This window comes from Cupressus sempervirens, chromosome 8 (genome assembly GCF_028749045.1).
Source record: "Cupressus sempervirens isolate cs-2001-9-10 chromosome 8, ASM2874904v1, whole genome shotgun sequence".
NCBI classification, from domain to species: domain Eukaryota; kingdom Viridiplantae; phylum Streptophyta; class Pinopsida; order Cupressales; family Cupressaceae; genus Cupressus; species Cupressus sempervirens.
The window spans coordinates 432,295,643-432,305,977 of record NC_143125.1 but is presented as its reverse complement, the minus strand read 5'-3'; the positions used below and the strand labels follow the sequence as shown (position 1 = coordinate 432,305,977).

Below are 10,335 nucleotides of genomic sequence, written 5' to 3'. Positions count from 1 at the left end.
TACCATCAATGTTTCGGATCACACTATGTGATCCATCATCAGGATGAGAGAGCAAGAGAAGTTTGACATCTCTTGCTCTCTCATCCTGATGATGGATCACGTAGTGTGATTCAAAACGTTGATGGTAAAGATCTCCACACAATCTAATCTAGAAACTAATTTACATAACTATGATGGATTGTGGAAATCTGATCACATTAATATTTTTAACATAATCAAGAATTATTTTATGTAATTCAATTATATAAAGTTAAAAAATATATTTTAAATTTTATAGCATTGTCTTATTTGTTCTTCATATGTTATTTTAATTTTTTACTTTTAGATAGCACACTTAAATATTGATTTAAGAAAGTGAAAAGATTTAGAAACTATTGTTAAAAAGAAAATTTATATTAATTAATTCTATTTTAAAAAATCTAAAAAATATAATTACCAATCAAAAGAGGAAAAACTAAATATTTAATATATTAAAGAGATACTAGCAATTGAAATTTTAATTCGTTTTAGAATTTTGATCTATTGATTTAATAATCCTTCTTTATAATAGATAGATCTAAATACATTATCAACATTTCTTGTATTAAAATACAATATATTCAAATATAATTTAATCTAATTATCTCCGCTTCTTTAATTCTTTAATAACTCTTTATTTTATTTTTAAATTTTTTTAAAAAATGAATTTATAAATTTTATTCAATTGAAAACATATGAACATAAGTTTTGTAATTGTTTCCATTAGCATATGCAATCAAACTTTCTGCTGGATGTAATAATGAAAAAGTTTTAAATGTTGGCACGTCAACCATGATCTACATTGAATAAGGTTCAAATTCTTCTTAGCTAATGAAGGCTGCAAGAATACCAATGTTTGCTAATGTGCCTAAAAATATAAACTTACAACAATAGAGAGTATACACCGATTCCAACTTGCATTCATCTTGAACATTTGATCGATATTGAAATGTTAAACAAGAGAGAAGTGATAAGAAGTTGTGATCATCAAGAGAAGAAAACAAGGCCAAGATTTATACTTACATTGTTGTTTTTTACATGAAATAATGTTTCATAGGAAAGAACAAGTAAACAGATATAAATTATTCATAATTTCAGACTAACTGCGTCCATTGAATATTGTACTAAACTGTAATAATAATATGAAAAGGAAACTATACCAGTAGACGTCAGTCTAAAGCGACCATATACTATGTTTAGACAAACTGCAATTTTGGACAACATAGTGTTCACTAACTCTATCCTCGCAATGCTCGCATAGGAATCTGATTCTGCTTGTACCCAGTGGATGTCAATTGAAGCCTCTTCGTTTGAGGGCCCTGACCTCTCGGCCAATCCTGTCCTTGCACAGAATGACTACCATTGTTCCGCCAAATCCAGTCGCATAGCCAAGCCCCGTCCCCGCCATTGACACATGCTCCTCTATTCTGCTCCACACCGACTTGTGCACTCCCTTTTCTGAAGATTTAACCAATGTTCCATTTTTCTCGCACTTCCTCATGATGAAACCAGTACTGTCGCACAAACACGGAGGGTTTCCCTGGTATGATGTGTTGTCAAACGTCACGAACTGCGGTCCTCCCGGGATTCTCCCACAGAGACCGTTGAAAGAGACATTGAAGTAACTCAATAGGAATAACTTAGACAATTCCTCTGGTATCTTGCCACTCAGATGATTGTGAGACAAGTCCAACTGCTCCAGGGTTGATATTTGCCCCAAAGAAGCCGGTATGGAACCCTCCAGGTGATTTCGAGAGAGATTCAGCAGTCTCATGCTTATCAGATCCCCTATGCTGGGAGGAATATTTCCGGTGAAATTGTTATATGATAAGTCTAAAATGGTGTTTGCTGCCAAGACATATTGAAGAATGTACTCGTTTCCTTTGATCACAGCTGGTATATCTTAATACAGGGTATTACCCTTCACAACATCTGACTGCGAAGAAGATTGGGGCTGTGAAAATCCCTTTAGGCCATCAAGAGAAGGAGAAATTGTTCCAACGAACTTATTGCTGGACAGATCTAACACCTGCAAGCTGGTAAGGTTTGTGATCCATGGAGGAATATGACCCTCAAATTCATTGGACCCAAGGCTCAGAACCCTCAGCTCCTGACAATTTGCAAGTGGGTGTGAAGAGAGCTCGCCTCTTAATCTATTATTGCTGAAATCCACAAGCTTGAGCTGCTTATAATTGGCCAACGTTGCAGGCAGGATCCCAGAAAAATTATTATAATATGCAGACAGAATTTCTAGAGACGGAGGAAAATTAATATCTACACCTCCATAGAATGAGTTCCTAGACAGCTTTAATCTCCTCAAGCTTGTGCAGTTTGCTATAGTTGCTGGAACTCTTCCAGAGAGATTATTGTCAGTCAATACCAAATCTGTTATGGAGTTGCAGTTGCCTATGGATTCTGGGATTTGTCCCACCAGTTGATTGTCAGATACATCTAGCTTCTGGAGTGAAGTCAAACCGCCAATGCTTTGAGGAATAGCCCCAGAAACATTATTGCTGTAGATGGCTAGCTGAGTAAGATCCCTGAGTTCACCAATGCTTTCTGGTATAGATCCAATTAATTTGTTTTTAAACAGAAACAGATTTCTGAGCAATCGGAGATCCCCTATGGCCTTTGGAATCATTCCTGTGATATTGTTTGTGTCAACATATAGATTCTCAAGTTTGGTCAGATTTGTGATTTCTTCAGGTAGCAAACCTGTCAAGTTATTTGAACCTAAATTCAAATGGTCCAATTCGGTGAGCAATCCAATAGCTTTGGGGATGTTTCCGCTGAATTTATTTGAACCAAGACTAAGGTGTGTCAACAGGGTCATGTTGAAAATACCTTGTGGTAGTCGCTCTTCAAATTTGTTTTCAAGCAAAGAAAGGGTGGAGAGAGGAAGCGCGGTAATACTCATTGGAAATGGCCCCTCAATAAGGTTCGTTCCAACATCAAGCCACTCAAGACTGCTACAGTTTCCTATTTCTGGAGGGATGGTACCTGTAAGATTGCCCGGGCCATACAGTGATAGTTGGAATAGCTGTTTCAGATTTCCTAGTTCAGGCGGTATATTGCCATATAGCTTGGCATTCCCAATAAACAAAACCTGGAGATATGAGCAATTACCCAGAGCTGGAGGGATTTGGGTCTTCAGCTTGTTGTCGTTCAGAGAAATGTACTGCAATTTATTAAGCCTCCCAAACTCGGATGGAATACTTCCTGTCAAGTTGTTACGACCACAAGCAGTTAAGTATAGCTGAAAACAATTAGCCATAGAAGGAGGATATGGGGATGTTACCTCGAGTGTAAAGAGGAGTGTGTGTACCTGTGAGACTGTTAAGGCCAAGTGACAAATCAAGAAGAGAGGTGCAGTTGCCCAGGGAAACAGGAATGCCTCCACTCAGATAATTGTAGGACAGGAAAAGATGCTGTAAACTGCCGAGACCACCGAATTTTGCAGGTATCCTCCCCGTCAAGTTATTTTTCGAAAGTCTGATCCACTGAAGGTGCGTGCAATTGGCAAGAGATGTGGGGATGGTGCCCATCAGGAAGTTTGATTTGAGGTCGAGAATTCTCAACGATTTGAGTCGGCCAAGCTGAGGTGGAATCCCTCCGCTGAAAGAGTTGTTGGAAAGATTCAAAACGCCAAGCAAGGAGAGGTTCCCTATGGATGGAGAAATGGTACCTTCTAATCCCAACTTGGGGATGAAAAACACAGAGTAAAATTACACAGCAGAATACTCAGGAAGTGAGCGCTGAAAACTCTAGGCCCAGCAAGTCTATTTATAACAACAAATGTAATAGATGTACAGAAATCTCCAGAAGTGGTTTTTGGTGTATTATTAATGTGAGTAGTTGGCAGTTGGAGGGATGGCCGCACATGCCTCTGGAAGCATCTTGGTCGGTGCTGACCATGCCTTGCAATGTAATTAATTTACGTTGACATCCCCTCTGAATTAATTACAATAGCTATACTAAATATCTACTATCTAAATATCCCCCCATAATCTACATATGATGGGTCCTAGCCTAAGGCCTTGTTAGGTACCCATTTACAATCTGTTATCTCCTAAATACAATGGTTGGAATTCATAAGAATCCCCCCTAAATGACAACCATGAGACAATTATGTCACTGCTCTTAAGCCCAAAAGATGTCGAAGAGATACAAACTTGGCTTCACTTAAAGCCTTGGTGAATAAGTCAGCAATCTGGTCCTCTGTCTTGCAATATTGAAGATGAATCACCTGTTGTTGGAGAAGATGTCTGATATAATGATGATAGACTTCAATATGTTTGGTGCGAGCATGGAACACTGGATTCTTAGACAATGATATGGCACTTTGATTGTCACAATGAAGTAGAGAAGGCCCTGCATGATGTTGCCTAAGGACTGATAAGATAGCTCGTAGCCAAGTGATGTCTTTTGCTGCTTCATTTGCTGTAGTATATTTAGCTTCTGTAGTGGATAGAGCTATGGTAGACTACTTTTTAATGCACCAAGAAACAAGACCTGCACCAAGATAGACAACATAACCTGTAGTGGACTTACGATCATCCATGCATCCTGCCCAATCAGAATCTGAATAGCCAATAAGGGAAATATCTGCATGAAATCAATAATAGATGCCCATCGTTAAAGTCCCTTTCACATATCTTAGTATTCTTTTAGCAGCTATCCAATGTGGGACTTTAGGTGAGCTCAAAAATCTGGAAACCACACTAATTGCAAAAGAAATATCAGAACGAGTGTGTGTTAAATATACAAGACTACCAACCAATTGCCTATATAAGGTAGGATCAACATCTTCACCTTCCATGTCCTTGCTTAATTTCAACCCCGAAGCAATTGGAGTAGATACACTTTTACAATCTGTCATTTGAAACCTCTTCAATATGTCTATTGCATACTTAGTTTGAGAAAGATAAAATCCATCATCCTTTTGCCATACTTGTATACCAAGAAAATAGTGTAGAAAACCAAGATCTGTCATCTCAAATGTATTTTGCAAGCTTAACTTTATGTTACTAATTTTATCCATGCTATGTCATGTGATAATAAGATCATCAACATAAAGCACAATGATTATGATATCACCACTAGCAAATTCCTTCACATACAAATTTGGATCATGTGGACTATTATGGAAGCCTTGAATTTGAAATTATTCATCAATTCTAGCATACCAAGCCCGTGGAGCCTGTTTGAGACCATATAAAGACTTCTTTAATTTGCAAACCAAATGTTCTTTCCCTTGTATTTCAAATCCTTGTGGCTGAGTCATATAAATCTCTTCATCAATTTCACCATTCAAAAATGCATTTTTAACATCCATTTGGTGTAGAGGCCACTTAAAATGAGCTGCTAATGCTATAATAACTCTGACAGTACTAATCTTTGCTACTGGGGAAAAAGTTTTTGTGTAATCAATCGCTTCTTTTTGTGAATACCCTTTGGCTACTAGTCTTGCCTTATGTTTTTCAATACTCCCATCTGACTTGAACTTGGTCTTATATACCCACTTATTGTTAACCACATTCTTACCTTTTGGCAACTCTACCAATTCCCAAGTGTTGTTCTTTATCAATGAATCATACTCATTTTTCATAGCTTCTTCCCATTCATGTTTTTCGTTGGCCTCTTCATATGTTTGAGGATCATTAGTCTTCATTATGGTGGTCATCAAAGCATAATTAATTTGATGAGTCCTTTGATAAATTTCTTGAATACTCTTGGTCTTTGGAGAAGAACTAGATTCTTCATCCATGTCAAAGGGTTCCTTAGAACTTTCACCACTTTCAAAATTATTAGGATCTTCATGATTCTCAATGGCCACATGTGGAATAGGAGTGGATATTGGCATATCATCAAACCCTTCATTAAACTTGACATCCCTACTTGTAAACACATCTTCCACACTAGGATCATATAACCTATATCCTTTCCTTTGGTCATCATACCCCAAAAAGATGCACTTAATGCATTTCTTATCAAATTTCTTTTCTCTAATCTCATCTGGCACATGGGCATAGGCTTCACATCCAAACACTCTAAAATACTTAACATTAGGTTTTCTTCCACTCCAAGCTTCTTCAGGAGTAATGTTTTGCAAAACATTTGTGAGAGATCTATTCAAAACATGAGATGCAGTATTAATAGCTTCAGCCCATAGAAACAAAGGAAGATTCTTAGATTGTAGCATACAACGTGCCATTTCCACTAAAGTCCTATTCTTCCTTTCAGCAATACCATTTTGTTGAGGAGTATATCTATTAGTCACCTCTCTTTTGATCCCATGATGATCACAAAATGATTTGAACCTATTGTTTACATATTCTCCACCATTGTCAGTTCTAATTCTCTTGATCTTATTTCCACTTTCATTTCCCACAAGAGCTTTAAATATTTCAAATTTGTTAAACACTTCATCCTTTTGTTTCAAGAAATAAACCCAAATTTTCTTTGAAAAATCATCAATGAATGCCAAGATATACCTAGCTCCTCCCTTTGATGTTGGATTCATAGGACCACACAAATCACTATGGATAAGTTCTAGACTTCTTTTTGCTCTCCATATAGACCTCTCAAAAGTGTCTCTATGTTGTTTACCAACCATGCATCCTTCACACACATTTGTATTTAATTTTATCCAGGGTAATCCATCAACCATATTCATCTTTGAAAGCATAGCCAAACTTTGATAATTTAAATGACCATACCTTTAGATGCCATAACTCACTTAAGGATGATCTTGTAGTGATATAAGCCTTCTTAGCAACACTAGCTTGAAATTTATATAATCCATCATTCTCAACTCCTCTAGCAACTATTTTGTATCCATCATTAATATTCTTGATTAAACACTTATCTGAATAAAATTCCACCTTATATCCATGTTGAGTTATTTGACTCACCAATAGAAGATTTTTGGCCAACCTAGGTACAAAATTCACATTAGTTATTTCCAAATTTTTACCATCATTACCTTTCATTAAAATTGTATCTATTCCTTCTATGTCATGTGAACTATCATCACCAAGAAATATTTTTGCACCTTTTGTTGCTTCTAAAGAGCTAAAGATATTTTTGTTGTGAGTTAGATGTTGGCTAGCTCCCGAATCAATATACCATGCATTACTTGAATCACCTTGAGCAGCCAAAGAAGCTATCATTATATGATGATCACCCTCTTCTTGAACAAAATTTGATTGCCTTCTTTGATTAAATCTCTTTTGCCATTTCTTAAAACATTGATCACTTTTATGCCCCTCTTTTCCACACTTGAAACATTTGATAGTATTTGCTCCTTTGAGATTATTATTGTAATTTCTCCCTTCATTTTGTGGCCTTTGATAATTTTGCCTATTTTGATTATCTCTTTGTTGTAACCATTTTCTTTGATTCTTTCTATATTGATTCCCTTGATTAGGTTTTTGATTTTGATATGTTCTTTCTTGATTATAATACTTGTATTTCCCTCTAGCTACAAATGCTTAACTCTTGCTAGACTCACTTGTAAACTTGTGAAGCCTTTCTTCTTCATTTAACAAAGCACCATAGACTTCTTGCAATTTTATATTTTCAAATTTGTCAGTTAATTCTAAAGTGCGAATGAAATTATTATACTCCTCTGGAAGACTTTCAATTAAAAATTCTATGATTTCATCATCTTCATACTCAACCTTCATCATTGCAAGCTAATTTCTTAAGTTTTTCAATCTAGCAATATGATCATTCATGCTATCTTCTTCTTTCATTTTCAAATGAGTTAATTGCCTCTTAATATCCATTGCTTTTAACTTACTTGTTCTTTCATACATTGTTTGTAAAGTTTCCCATATTGCCTTTGTTGTTTTTAAACCTTGAACATGAGGCCTAATCCCTGGACTAATTTGCCACAAAAGTGTAGCACGTGCATTTATATCCTTTTTATTCCATTTATTAAATTTATCTTGATCCTCAGGTTCTTTTTCTGTGACTAGTTCCCATAAATCTTTCATTTGTAAAATTAACTCCATCTCACATTTCCAATTAGCATAATTTGAACCATCCAATTTTTCACTAACCACAAGATTAGACATCTCACCAGCCATAGTTAGATTTCAATCAATTACCAACACACATGCACACAATCACATAAGCATCAAGCATCTGTCAAAGACCACACCTTGATATTGGCCTTCTTAAGAACCTATCAAACAAGGACTTATAATAACTTTATCAAACTTTTCTTTTCTAAACAAAATTACCACTTTCTATTCTTATCAATCTCTTCACAATAAATCTTCAATATCTCCACACACCTTGAGGCATATACAATTTATATCTTTCAAAGATACTCTCACTTTTCTCAAATATTTCTTTTAAAAGAAAACACCACCAATTCAATATAAAAACTATAAAGGCTTTGCAAATAACAATATAAAACAACATGCCCCTCACAAGTTTCATATCTCAAATTTTTCTTTCATGGATACCTTGTCCATCATATACAAGCCTTTCACATATGAAAAACAAGAATACTTTAGCTGCGCTACTACAGATTTGTCACCACATTTAGACAGAGAAATCCATCACCACATTCAGTCAGAGAAAAAAAACTTACTTTTAGTATTGTTGCAAGTTGCAGATTTCTAACAACTCCTTGGGGTAGCTTTCTATCAACAGTTCCTTGCTCTCATCTTGCTTTGCACAGGGGAAGCCTTCTCTCATTTATCTTCTTCAAACCTTCAACTCCTTGCTTCAATAACCAACTAGCAAATGATGATTTTATATTCAGCAGCTTCTGTATGGACAGTCTTCTCACAACAATCGTTCTCAAACCTGCACTTACAACTCTCAACTCACGTTGCAAGAGTTCTCTCAGGTTTTTACACTCAGCAGCTCTGATACCATGAAAAACACAGAGTAAAATTACACAGCAGAATACTCAAGAAGTGAGTGCTGAAAACTCCAGGCCCAGCAAGTCTATTTATAACAACAAATGTAATAAATGTACAGAAATTTCCAAAAGTAGTTTTTGGTGTATTATTAATGTGAGTAGTTGTCAGTTGGAGGGATGGCCGCACATGCCTCTGGAAGCATCTTGGTCGGTGCTGACCATGCCTTGCGATGTAATTAATTTACGTTGACAGGGGAGAACGATGGCCACCACTCTGTTTGTATTCTTTCTGCACCGAACGCCATTCCACGAGCACATATATTCCGAATTGGCAGAAGTCCAGCTGGAAAGTGAAGCCACAGGATCGGCAGTAATGCTGTCTCTGAAAGAAAGCAAGGCTTCCAAGTCCCTCTTGTCAGAAACATGCTGATCGAGTAGCACACGATCTTTCATCACGGCAGAAGAAATGCCATCCATGGGAGGGCTATGTGAAGCAAAGACATGAGGAGAAGAGGACGTGTTGGGAATTGGTATTGTGGTGGCAGAGATCAATGTGATCAAGGCCACAGCAATTGCTAAGCGCATCATTTCCATCAACATGTTCCCACTCCCACTCATGAGCGTACCTCTAACTTCTAAACAAGTAATCCAACCGCACTTATGAATAAGTCCGTCTGCAGAACAAGAAGAAAACTAGCTTGGGAATCAAAGTTATTGAGTATTAAAAATAGTTATTGATGGCTATTCTGGACGAAGTATAGCAAGGTTTTCTACAGACACTTTTATTCTCATCTTATTGAGAGAGAATTATTTTGGATTCTCAGAGTTTCTATGGTTGAAAAGAAAAGAAGCAGAAATATAAAATTTAGGTGTGAAAACAAAGAAAATTTGATGAATAATAAATTATACAAAGCAACAACTAAGACTTAGTGTGAAGGGATCACTTTAAGATGGCCGTCCTTAAAAAAGATATATGAAAAAATTTAGACTTGTGTGAAGGGGTCAGTTTCAGATAGCAATCCTTAAAAAAGATACTATGAAAAAAATTAGTGTGAAAAAAGTCGAAAAATTCTTTAATATTCTAAATCTAAGAATCAGTCATTAGCTATACTATTTAAAATAAGGTAAAGCTTTATATTTATCTTCAGTAAGTTTTGTCGAATAATAGTTATAGATAACAACCACCAAGACTTGTATGGACTTTTGTGAAGGGGTCACTTTCAGATATCAATCCTTAAAAAAGATACTATCAAAAAATTTAGCATGAAAAATGTCGAATAGATTCTTTAATATTTTAAATCTAAGAATTAGTCATTAGCTATACTATTTATAATAAGGTAAAGCTTTGTATTTATGTTCAGTAAGTTTTGTTGAATAATAGTTATAGATAACAACCACGAGGACTTGTGTGAAGGGGTCACTTTCAGATAGCAATC

The 10,335-nt window shown here is 35.9% G+C and overlaps 1 pseudogene; it reads right to left on the bottom strand.

Moving 5' to 3' along the window:
- Positions 1-1,309: 1,309 nt before the first annotated feature.
- On the bottom strand, positions 1,310-9,496 carry LOC149543086 (uncharacterized; annotated as a pseudogene).
- Between the last annotated feature and the right edge of the window lie 839 nt (positions 9,497-10,335).